The sequence below is a fragment of the Triticum aestivum genome, chromosome 5A, assembly GCF_018294505.1.
Source record: "Triticum aestivum cultivar Chinese Spring chromosome 5A, IWGSC CS RefSeq v2.1, whole genome shotgun sequence".
In the NCBI taxonomy this organism is placed as follows: domain Eukaryota; kingdom Viridiplantae; phylum Streptophyta; class Magnoliopsida; order Poales; family Poaceae; genus Triticum; species Triticum aestivum.
Window position 1 is genome coordinate 604,615,077 of NC_057806.1, and position 12,584 is coordinate 604,627,660.

Sequence of the window (12,584 nt, forward strand, 5' to 3'; positions counted from 1 at the left end):
TTTGATTTCTACAGCCATATACTATCTCGGATGGAGACGTGCCCAAAAGAAACTTTAACTATTTCAATGAGACGAACAACCTCCGTGTTGAACACTTTTTCATCTGAGGTCATCTGGATATCTTCACATGCCCATCTTTAGCTTCTGGTCAGATTAGTCGACATAGTCGGGCTAAGAATTCTATGTTACCTCCCTAGTTTTCCTGACCTCGGATTTTGAGTCCTCGGATTGAGTCCTCAGATTGGGTCTTCGGATTGGGACATCGGATTGCATATGACCTCAGATTGAGTCCTTGGATTGGGACATCGGATTGAGTCCTCTTTCATTCAGAATACTCTTTCATTCGCGGTCATCTTGAAGGGGTAATCGGCTGAACAATACTCCAGAACCCTGAATCTCAATATATCGAGCTTAGTTACCAGTAGTACTTTAAGTTTGCAGTATTAACATACAATGTCGGTAAGAGCATCCTATGAGGGCTTTGAGCATCAATTAGCATGTGTGCCTGTGTGTGTTTTTTTTGTGTTAATCATTAGAAGATCACAAAACACATGGTTTCTATGTCGTACCCGTCTACGTTTTTTGCGTTAATGATCCATAAGTCAGTTACCTGTGCGATGTTTCCTAATAAACCAGGCGTACCATTGACCAAAAAAATCAACTACACGTGTACATTTTTTTGGAGACGAGATCTGCCAACTTTCTTTTTTTCTCGCACACGAGTATTTTACGCGCTTCGTCTACGTTGTGTGTTTCCCCCACCCAAGTTTCAAGTTTCGTAGCAAAATTTTCATTAGGCGCGCGATGTCAGAATTTATTCCCCTGACCACATCCCCACCCTCAGTATCCCCCCCCCCCGCGCGCCTCCCCCTACCGGCATCTCAAACCACCGCCGCCACAACCAGAGCTTCAACCACATCTACATTCTGCTCGGATCCAGTCAGGTAACCCACCAATCTCTATCATGAGCCCGGCCTAATTGCTTAAATGGCGCCTGCGAAACATCCTCATGCCTCCAAATCCCCACCTCCAGGAGCTGATGGCGGTCCATGGCGCGATGGCCGTTGTGCATGTTGGCCCGGAGGAACACGTTGCCTCCGCCGCGGCCGCCGACATGGTGCAGGCTCTAGCCTAGATGAAGTGCTCCAGCGACTACCCCCCCAGGACTTAAGAGGTAAGATCTGACCAGCTAAATCTTACCAATACCACTTACAACGGCTATGATTTGTACGGATGATGTATTAAGCATGTTCGTGCCTTGTTTATTTCAGTAGTTAACATTGTGTGATGTTCACATATTACCATGTCCAGCTCAATTTCACCAATACCAGCAATAAATTTACAATACATGGCTCATGATATCACTAGAGATGCTGCCCATTTGCTATTTTTAGTGGATGCTAACCCTGTTGTGCTTGACATGCATGTCCATGTACTTACGCAGGGTCATAACGGCCGATGATGTTGTTTGCCGTCAAGGTTAGCTGCATCCCATGTCTTACAGTATTTCACATCATTTGTGCAATTGCAGTTTAACTTTTACCATTTACTGGTTGCCTGTAGGTACAAATGTCAGTGGCACTGATCAACGCTTCGACCCTGAGGAACAGCTCGCTTCCACCGTCGCTGACTTTGGGCGGGCTCTGGCCAATATGAAGTTCCCCAGCAAATACCTCTCAGGACTTACCAAGTATGTACTCACCAGTTCAATCTTACTAATACCAGTTGCAATGAATGACTATGTTCTGTACGGTCGATGTATTAAGCATGTTGTAGTAAACATGCCTAACACATTTTAGCTACTTTCCCTACCTTTTTATAGACATATGGGCCATTCTCTGCTCTAGCAGCACCTGCCTTGTGATGTTTAACTATCTCAATTGCATTTTTATCAGTACCGGTTTCAATGTCTATTAAGTCTGTTGCAATTAACAGTTGAATCCATTTTTAAACAATTGTATTTCAATGGGTACAAACTTACGAAACATGACTTAGGATGTTGTTAAGCCTGTTGCAATTAGCAGTTATATCCATTTTTTAATCTGTCCATTTGCTACCATCCTACTCTCCGCAATGAAGATATACTAGAGATGCTGCACATTTGCTATTTTTGGTGGATGCTAACCCTGTTGTACTTAACATGCATGTCCATGTACTTACGCAGGGTCATAACGGCCAATGCTATTGTTTGCCGTCGAGGTTAGCTGCATCCCATGTCTTACAGTATTTCACGTCATCATTTGTGCAATTCTAGTTTAACTTCTACCATTTACTGGTTGCCTGTAGGTACACATATCAGTGGCACTGATCCATGCTTCGACCCAGAGGAACAGCTCGCCTCCGTCGCCTCTAAGTTTGGGCGGGCTCTCGCCAAGATGGAGTTCCCCATCAACTACCTCTCAGGACTTACCAAGTATGTACTCACCAGTTCAATATTACCAATACCAGTTGCAATTAATAGCTATGTTTTGTACGGTCGATGTATTATGCATGTTGTAGTAAACATGCCTAAAATGTTTTAGCTATTTTCTCTACCTTTTTATAAACAATTGGGTCATTATCTGCTCTGGCAGCACCTGCCCTATGATGTTTAGCTCTGCCAATTGCATTTTTATCAGTACCAGGTTCAATGGCCATTAAGCCTATTGCAATTAACAATTGTATCCATTTCTAAAGAGTTGTATTTCAATGTGGCTACAAACTTACAAAACATGAATTACGATGTTGTTAAGCCTGTTGCAATTAACAGTCGTATCCATTTTTTAATTCGTCCCTTTGCTACCATGCTACTCTTTCGCAATGAAGATATCACTACAGATGCTCCGTTTTATTACCATTTGCTATTTTTGGTGGATGTTAACCCTATTGTAGTTAACATTGGCATTCCATGTACTTACATAGGGCTAGAATGGGCGATGTTGTTGTTTGCCATCGAGGTTAGCCGCATCCCATGTCTTATACACCATCTATTCCTAAATATAAGTATTTTTAGAGATTCCAATATAGACTACATAAGGAGCAAAATGAGTGAATCTAAATTCTAATCTAAACTATATCTATAGTTCTATATACATCCGTATGTAGTTCATATTGAAATCTCAAAAAAAATACTTGTACTTAGGAACATAGGTAGTTGTATTTTACATCATTTGTGCAATCTCAGTTTAGCTTCTAACATTTACTGGCTGCTTGTAGGTACATATATGAGCGGTACTGATCCACGCTTCGATCCCTTTTGCGTATGGGGCAGTGAGATATTCATGAACAAGCGTCAAGTGAGGAAACTAAAAAAGATTGTTAGGCGAAAAGAAACAGGTGATTGGAATTAAGCTCTTTATTTACACTTTGTCCAAGACAACAGTGAACTTTAGGATGGCAAATGATGTGTTGCCTTTTCCCTTGCCCACAACAAGTTACTTTATTAGACCTCAATATCTGATATTTTTCTCTTTTCAGTGGTTTCCGAAGCTATTCACTGATGATTACCTTGCAAGCTACATGACCGGAGTGGAGGCAACTAAAGTTAAAGTATATAATTCATGCTACCATGATAATGCTCTAGAAGTCTTCCTGAAGGCGGTGAAGGATGGGCGGGCGATCATCACAAGGGGTTGGACAAAAGTGGTCCGTGCCTATGGCATGCAGGAAGGTACATTATGGGCATTCCACTTCTTTAACACCGTCAGCACTCAAAATGATTTACACTTGTCTCTTCACCTTTACCGCCTTTAAATATTTTGGTTCATCATAGTTAATGCCTGCCTAATCCTGTAATTATTGAACATATTGTAGTGGCAATTTTATTTATGGATTCGTTGTTGAACCATTGTGCTGAGAATTTGAATTGCACATTTCATATTTAAAAATTTCCAATTCAAATAATAAATTACAGGCAAAAATAAAAATATACAGGAGCTAATAAAATAATGTGCACACGGTTAGAAAAAATACAGCTTGTGTGATGTAAAAAGAGAACAGACGGTCATGGAACTTTGCAAACGGTTCTGGCAATAAAAGCGCTTGTGATGGATAGCTCAATGCCACACAGTTTTCTACATCAAATTGTGTGTGATGTAGTTGATAAAAGCAAACAATTAACCAAGGTAGAGCGTGTGTGATAGTTACACCTTTCACACACAAGCGTATACATAAAACTGTGTGGGATGTACATACGAACGGAAACGTTTTCCCTGGATTGACTGTGTGGGATGTACATAAGAACGAAAATGTATTCCTTGGATTGACTGTGTGTGATATACATACGATGTTTTTCTGGGATTCACCGTGTGGGATGTACATACGAACAGAAATGATTGGGTTTCGATGCCTCGCCCGATCGCACACGAGCTTATTTGGCCCCAGCCTATGTCCCAGGAGGGCCTATCCCTGACGATTTCTGGGTCATGTGGGAAGGACCCCCCTATCGCCCACACTCACTTGGCGACGGTTCCAAATGCCGTCGTGGAAAGGGGTTAAAACCGTTTGTATAGCACCGACGCGTACCAGTGTCTCACCGAGATTCAAATCGGTAGCTCTGAAATGCTTTCTGCAGAAAACTAAAATTAAGATTTTGGATCATTTTTTGCAAAAAGCAGCTGTCTTTTGTGATGCTCATCCACTCTACCCAAACCCATCTATTCACAGGGTCAGCTGCGGAGATGTCAGAAGCCAGTGACAGCCAGAAGAGCAAGTCAACCTCAGTAAGGGCACTAGTCCCTCTGGTAGCTATGATGAGGGAAGCAGAAGCACTCCCAGCAACTTGCCTAAGGCAGCTACTAGGCATAGAAAGAAGAGGAATTCAGACAATGAAGATAATGACTTTGTGATTGAGGAGGAAGTGACCTCCAAGAAGAAAGTTGTGAAGAAAGAATATGTTGGTGCTGTTGCTGCTACCAAGCCTGGACTACAGAAGAAAGCTCCACCTAGAAGAGCTCCAGTGTCCAAAGTTAGAGCCTCAACTCAAGAAACCATCAAGTTCACATTGGAACAATCTGAAGATGATGAAGCTATTGAAGGAAAGAAGAAAAGGGCTAGAACAACCACTACAAAAGTGCTTGGGAGACCATCTATGAGGAGATATGAAGAAGAAGAGGAGGAGGAGGAAGAGCTTGTTGCACCTCCTGCCAAGTCACAAAAGTTGATGGCACATGCTATCAAGACAGGTGTTGCTCCTTCCAAGCCCAAGTCAGCTCCCAAACCTGTTGCACCCAAGCCTAAAGCTCCAGCTCAAATATCCAAGTCAATAGCTCCAAAGAGATCTACTAGGAACTTTCCAGCTGGAGAGAAAAACAAGGCCCCAGTGCCTGAGGTCCAAGAAGATGATGAGCCACTAGTGCTCAGGAAATTGAAGCCCAAGATCCCAGATCATAATGATGATCATCCAGTGGCTGAAAACATGAATTTGAGGAAGGATCATGGTCTAAGACTATGGAGACAGACAGATCCATATGCCACAAGGAGGAGGACTGTTGTGGACTATCGTTTCCATACCAAAGAACAGCTGGATTTCTATGAGACTGTGCTACTTGACAAGAAGCCCATAGTTTGTGATATGAAATGGGTTGATTGGGATTATATTGATGAGAATGAAGATTATTTTCCTTATGTGCATGAAAGCTTCAGGATGAATGAAGTTGATAAGTTTGTTGGACAGAAACTGATAAAGTGGAACGATGAGATGATTATGCAATTCTATTCCACTCCCCACTTCTACACAGATGGGAAGATTGTCTGGATGACTGAGGGAACCAGATACTAGTGAACAATTTCTAAATGGGCCAAGCTTATCAATGCCCCAAAAGAAGAAGAAAATGATCTTGATGTGTATAGCAAGCCCAGGAAGGATCACAACTCAATGCATAACATGTACATGTCTATACCTGATGCAGCTCTGGAGACACACAAGCTAGGATCGATATATTATCTGCTTGCTGGACTGACCACTATGAACACTATCTTGAGGCATACTATGTTGCCCAAGTCTGGAGATCACCGGATGATACGTGGTCACTCCATCAACTTGCTTCATTTGTTTGATGTGCCTCAGAAATTCAAAGTCATGAGCTTGATTGTTGAAATTATGAAGAGGATAGCAGCTGACCAGAAGAGGTCTTGTGGATATGCCCCACACATTCAGATGTTGATCAACTCCAAGGTTGGGACTGGGACGTATCTGCTTGACAAAGAGCATCTTCCTCTTAGGCCTGATTTTGAGGACAATGATGTTGTTATGGATGCATCACATCCTACATGTGCAGAGGCCCAGGAGAAGATCGAGAAAGCAAAGGCTGCAAAAGCAGCAAAGGCAGCAAGTGCCCCAGATGCTTCTATAGTGAATCTCAAGACCAAGCAAGATCAGCTCAGTTATCTGCTTGAGGACCGTGAGGATTGAGAAGAGCCTGGCCACCTTGACTCAGAATCAGGAGAGTCTTGAAAGGATCATTGAGACTAAAATGTATGACCTAGATGTGAAGGTCACTGAGATTCAGACCATTATGGAGAAGCTTCAAGATGATGCTGAGGACAACGATGATAGACCAACTATAGACAGATTTCAGTCAGTGCCAAGGGCACAGAGGTCTTCTGCTGAGCCAGTTGCAGACGTGATACCTGCTCATTCTGCTCCTGCCACCACAACCACAGTTGCCCCTCCAGTATCCACTCCACCATCTCCATAGACTTCAGCAGAGGCATTTGCAGATGGACTCCTCTCCACGCTGTCTACGCACACCAGAGCTACAAGCCAGAGGAACCCTTCAGGAGCTCCCGCAGATCGTGCCTAGAGTGTCGCATAGCACTATATGTTTTCAAACTTTTTGGTAACTTGTTGCCAAAGGGGGAGAAAATGTATAGATCATAGGCTTCGAGAGAGAGTGCCTTTTGCCTTTTGTTGGTTTTATTTGCCTTGCTACTTTGGTTTTTTTGGTTGTTGCTACTTATGCTACTACTTGTGTTATGCTCGTGAGATACTTGTGTGATCATGTGTTTGAGCATACTATGCTTAATGTGTGCTTGCATGTCTATCTCTATGATTATTTGTGTATGATCAATCACTTGTATCCTTGGTGATGAGTGCATGTGATCCTATTCTTATCATTTTGTGCGCTCCATCAAGATGTATGTGACATGAAAGAGTGATCCATGATCCTAATCGATTGTGCATTTGCATTCAAACGTAAATTTTAAATAATGCACAAATTTAGGGGGGAGCTCTTGCTTATCACATACTTCTCAAAGCATTCGATGTATTTCATTCATATTATCATTTGTCAAAGCTTTGATCTATATGTTGTCATTAATTTCCAAAAGGGGGGAGTTCAACTAATCCCCGGGTGGTTTTGGTAATTCATAACAACATATAGCTCATTGAACTAATATCCACTCAAGTTTCATATTTCAGAAAGTTCAACGAATGGCATGGCATGGACTAGGAATGTGGACCCCTCAAAATGCTAAGGACACAAATTGGCAAAAGCTCAAGACTCTTCATTTCTATTTTAGTGATCCAAGATCACATTGAGTCCATAGGAAAGCCAATTGAACATATAAACCCTCCTAGACTCATACTCACGACCGTTGCCTCCACGTCGCCTTTAAATCGCTATGCCACTGCCTGTAAATTCCGTGCCCCGCCAAGGGCATTTAGTCATTTCACGCGCAGGCATGTAAAAGGCAGCCCGCCCGTGGAGAAACCTAGCCATTGCCTCCGCCCGCACTCGCGCCCCCACCCACCCACGCTGCTCTCTTCCCCGACCCCCTCCCACGAACCCTAGCCTCCTGACCTGGTGACGCCGCCCCTTCCTTCCCCCGTCCCCCCCCCCCCCCCCCCCCACCCCGTGCGCCGCGAGCCCCTCCCTCCTCTTCGCGTTCCGGGCGGCCATGGACGACTCCATGAGCGGGGCCACCGCCGTCGCGGCGCTCGTGGCCGGCGGCGCACTCCACGGGGCTCGGGACGTCCGCGGCGGCGCGGGCTGTGGACTGAGAGGCAGGGCTCAGGACGTCCGCGGCGGCGCGGGCTGTGGACCGAGAGGCAGGGCTCGGGACGTCCGCGGAGGCGCGGGCTGTGGACCAAGAGGCAGGGCCCGTGATGCATTCCGTTCGAGGGGCTGGTCGGGTTGTTGCTTTGGATTCGGTACGATCCCCATCTCTCTCTCTCTCTCTCTCTCTCTCTCTCTCTCTCTCTCTCTCTCTCTCCGAGACTCAACCAGGCACTCACTCGCTCACTCTGTTTGTGCGCGCGCGTGTGCGCAGTTTCACATCCCTGAACCCCTAGGACTTAGTTCTGAAATATTCAGATGCTCATGTACTGTTCCAACTTGTCATCTTTGTTACTCATGGCTTGGTTCTGCATAATTGATGGAACTCCTTTTTATGTCTTGAGCCCACCCTATTCTTTGTGTCGGTGGGATACTATTGATCTGAGCCATGCATACATGTCTCATCGGCAGTTCACGATTTGAACTAGACCCTTGAAATTACTTCTTATTAACAAAACTTATGGCCAAGAAGGCGCAAAAGTTGCAAAGCAAACCAGCCAAAACCAATTAGAATTTTTTTTTACAAGGTCTAGGCTAGCCAAGACCTATAAACTAACCAAGTAGGAAGAATGCCAAAACAAAAAAAGCAAAACAGAGCAAAACCCCACTGGTAGTTGGCATTGACTGAAATTTTAGTTTTGACTCATAGGTTGGCTCTTACTCAAAACAGGCAAAAAATTGGTTTTGACTCAAAGTCACTTTTTATTAATGCACTCTGTTACTATTTTTCGCTCTGTTTTCGAAGAGATAGAATTTGCTAAACCATGGTTCAGCTTGTCCATGTCTCTAGACCACACAAGAGAGGATTTTCCAAAAGGGAAGCATCATCAACAGTTTGATTTCAGCTTTCAGTTAATGCAAAATTCTTCCGCTAACCACACAAGATATTGCTCCTGTCTTGTTATTCTTATAGAAGATAATTGTTTTTTCTGGATCACCCATTCAAATAACAAAACAAAAATGTGTTGTTATTTGGCAGGATTGGTATTACCTTTCCAAAACACTAGCGGAGCGCGAGGCTTTTGCTTATGCAGCAAAAACTGGGTTGGACATTGTAACTATTTGCCCATCATTGGTAATTGGACCCTTGATGCAGTCTACAGTAAATTCGAGCAGTAAAGTTCTCCTTAATTATTTGAAAGGTGGGTGTGTTATGTTAGACTTCTCTTTGTTTTCATTATATAAAATTATGGACATCAAAAAGGATCTCTGCACTTGGTTTCACGTTTCCAACTGAACAAAAGATACTATATAATCACAAAACAACCTGCATATCACTAAAATGAAGGCTGTTCACGCTCCTTCTCTCTTTTTCTCTCTTCCACGGATCCTCTATTTTTTTTCTTCGACGGGTCCTCTCTTCCTCACAAACCCTCCTCATGTACAATATATATTCTGTAAATTTGGCTGTACCAATATTTAGGTATATGCTCATAACAAAGGGGTTGGAGTGGTGCCCTGGGGTGACAGCCGACAGTGGAGAAAGATGTGAGCGCCCACCTCTTCGAACTATGGTTATACTTATATACGCAAGTTCCTGTTGTAGCACTTGAACTAAGGTACTTCTAGCAATGTTTTGGTCTATTTGGTGATTTTTGTACTCATGAATCGTGAATGGCATTACAAAGATGGAGCTTTTCGAATATTTTCAAACCTCCAAGAGAATCAGATTTCAGTTTAGTATTACAAGGATAGGAATGATAAATGCATTAGTACTGTTGGGCTTTCTTAAATGTTGTTGGGTTTTCTTAAATGTTGTTTGGGGTTCGGTGGTGGTAGCGAAAAAACACGATATATTTTAATTTTATGTTCCTCTTAACACAGGAAAACTAGGAGAGATGGTGCAAACTGATGGCCAAAGTTGTGGTGCTTTGCAAGGTAACACATATGTCCCTGGCCTATCTTTATGTATCATGATGTTTCTATTTGTATACAAATGCAGTAATGCTTATTACAAAGCCAGTGCCCTTTTTAGGCAACCAAATCAAATGATCTTGTGTATCATGGTTTTTTTCCAACAAAGCATCCTAGATCAAATAGTTGTGTGAATAAGCGAATGATACAAGTATTAAGCTTTACAGATCTGTTCAAGCGTGTACCTTTTCTTTTACATTTGCTTGCTCCTTTTGTCATTTGAAACTGGCAGTGAACATGTAAAGTAATTCAAAAGGGACAATTCTTCTGATTTGTATATCTATCTCAGCCCTTGCTTGAAAACCTAAAAATTGACTTGCATCCTTATCAGACGACACTTTCTCTTCCTTATTTCATAGAACAAAGCAATTGAAATTGGATATAGAACAAGTCAAACAAATGCACTTCATATATAGTCTAGGGTGATTAGAATCTTACCAATCCTAACGGAAATGACTAATAGGTTTATTCATCCAGACCCACATTTAAGACCATAGGGAAGATATTTGATATTCATAATCTGCATGTCTTACAGATTCACTTAAAATATTCAAAGTGCAAAGTACCTAGGAGTTGGTATCTTCTTGTAGCTTCATGTGCTCATATCAATGTTGGATTTTTTTTCAATTTTTAGGTACCTAATATGGCTAAATGCGTAATGAAAAGGTCTGTCTTCCTAGCCTCCTAGATCCAAGAGTTGCACGAATAAGCGAAGGATATTTGTTTCAAAGCCTCTGTTACGAGTGAAAAATGTGGCAATGGAAGTAAGGAGTCACGGCTTACTTCTATTCGGATTCCATCTCTGCTAGGACAATCCTGATATCCTTATCATCATTTATATTCAATTCCTTGGAGATTCATAAAGAAGGCATGTGCAAAATATCTGAATCTGGAACAGATCTACACTTGAGGTTTTTTATTGCATTTTCTGTATCTTATTCTTTTGTAGGAATGCATCCATAATTTCGGTTTAAAATTTGTTTGGATGGTTCAGAATCTTCAAATGGCATGGATGAGACATAATTTGTTGTATTCGGATATTTTTCATGGTTACAAGTTAGGAAATTTTGGTTCTATTGCCAGAGCATACTTTATCTTTCCATTTCCATCAATCCATCTTGATGTGTGATCAGGTCGCTGTGTGATGTTGTTAGCTATTGATATGGTGTCTGTTTACATCTGTTCATAAGTACACTCTTTGACTATTGTTTATTTGAGACATATAGCAAGCACAAGAAAAATCTGCTGGTGAATTCCTAGATAGCTTTTGATATTTTAGTCCTCTGGCCTTGTTCACACATAGTGACTAACAGCCTTGGAAAATCGGATGGTCCTTGTGTCGGTACTTTACCAGATTATCGCAGATAAATTGCAAGAACCGGAAATATGTAGCTCCAGAATTAGGGAACTAGAAATAACTGATTATTTTCGCCAGAAAATAGCTAGGTTTTTATAGACCTTCATTATTATATACTTTTGCATTTGCTGCATTCTTTCTTTCAAGTTGTTTCATTATTTTTCCATGTTATCATTAGGATGCCCAGTGTATTTCAGTTCATATGTACATGCATTGTGTATGGTTTATTTGTCCTATCTGCCAGTGTCTAAGCGTGACAAGCAGCAAAGAGGGGGGGGGGGGTATTTCAAATACAAAGCAAAATGTGCACAAAATAGATGCGCCTCACACTGTCATAGTATAGACTGGAACAAAATACACATTGTATATATATAATTACTACTATTATCCAGTGCTCATGATTTATGTTCACATAGATACATGGTAACAACAACATACCTGGTATTATGGACAATGACTACTCCATTGCCACAACTGTAGAATACACCAGACTGGCCAAAAGTGCTCCACTGCCTCAACTGTAGAATACACCGGACTGGCCAAAAGTTGTCCATAGCCACAACTATAGAACACACTGGACCGACCAAAAGATGCCTACATATGACCAATAACTACAGATATGCTCTCCTGGACCATGGTTTGTTGTTTAACCACTGTTACCTGACCAAAAATTCAAAAACCACTGTCACCTCTTTTCTGAATCGGAAGATGGCTGACTCTCTGATATACTACTAGAAAAAAGCATAGCCCAAAAAGCATGAATGAATGATGGATCTGAACATGTACTTCATTAGTGATGTGCATAGCACAAAAAATATGGATGGCAATACATGGCTGACGGAAATGGTAACTTCAAAAATTACATGACAACCAAAACTTTATGCAAGTCTATGAAGAAAATCATTGTATCATTTTTCTTTAATTAATTTCGAAACATACCTTCCTCTTGCAGCAGTCTTGCTCATTCGGCCCTTCAACAGCAGTTCACCGATTAGTTTATCAGTCGGCGGCGGCAGCAGTGGTCTTCAGCACGGCAGCAGGCAGCACGAGCGGAGAAGGTAGTGAGAGAAGGAGAAGAAGCAGCAGAAACTAGCAGACACCCCGCACCCGTTGTGGCGGCCTGGAGGGGCGGCGAGAGTTGGCAAGGCAGGCGGCCAATGGTTGGCAGTAGTGAGAAGCGAGTGAAAGACCTGGTTGACTTGGGGAAAGGAGGAGAACAGAGGACTGGTCGATTTAGGGAAAGAAGAGCAGATAAGGTTTGGTAGATTTGGGGGAAA

At 42.3% G+C, this 12,584-nt stretch overlaps 1 long non-coding RNA gene across 2 annotated transcripts; it reads right to left on the reverse strand.

Annotated features, from left to right (window-relative positions):
* Nucleotides 1-9,903: 9,903 nt before the first annotated feature.
* Nucleotides 9,904-12,584, reverse strand: LOC123105240 (uncharacterized). Of its 2 annotated transcripts, XR_006450744.1 has the most exons (4): nucleotides 12,247-12,584; nucleotides 11,746-11,967; nucleotides 10,136-10,254; nucleotides 9,904-10,063 (listed from the first exon to the last, which is right to left on the reverse strand). It is a non-coding gene; the product is annotated as an uncharacterized lncRNA (long non-coding RNA). The 2 variants fall into 2 exon arrangements; XR_006450743.1 differs by having other exon boundaries at nucleotides 9,904-10,254; nucleotides 12,247-12,577.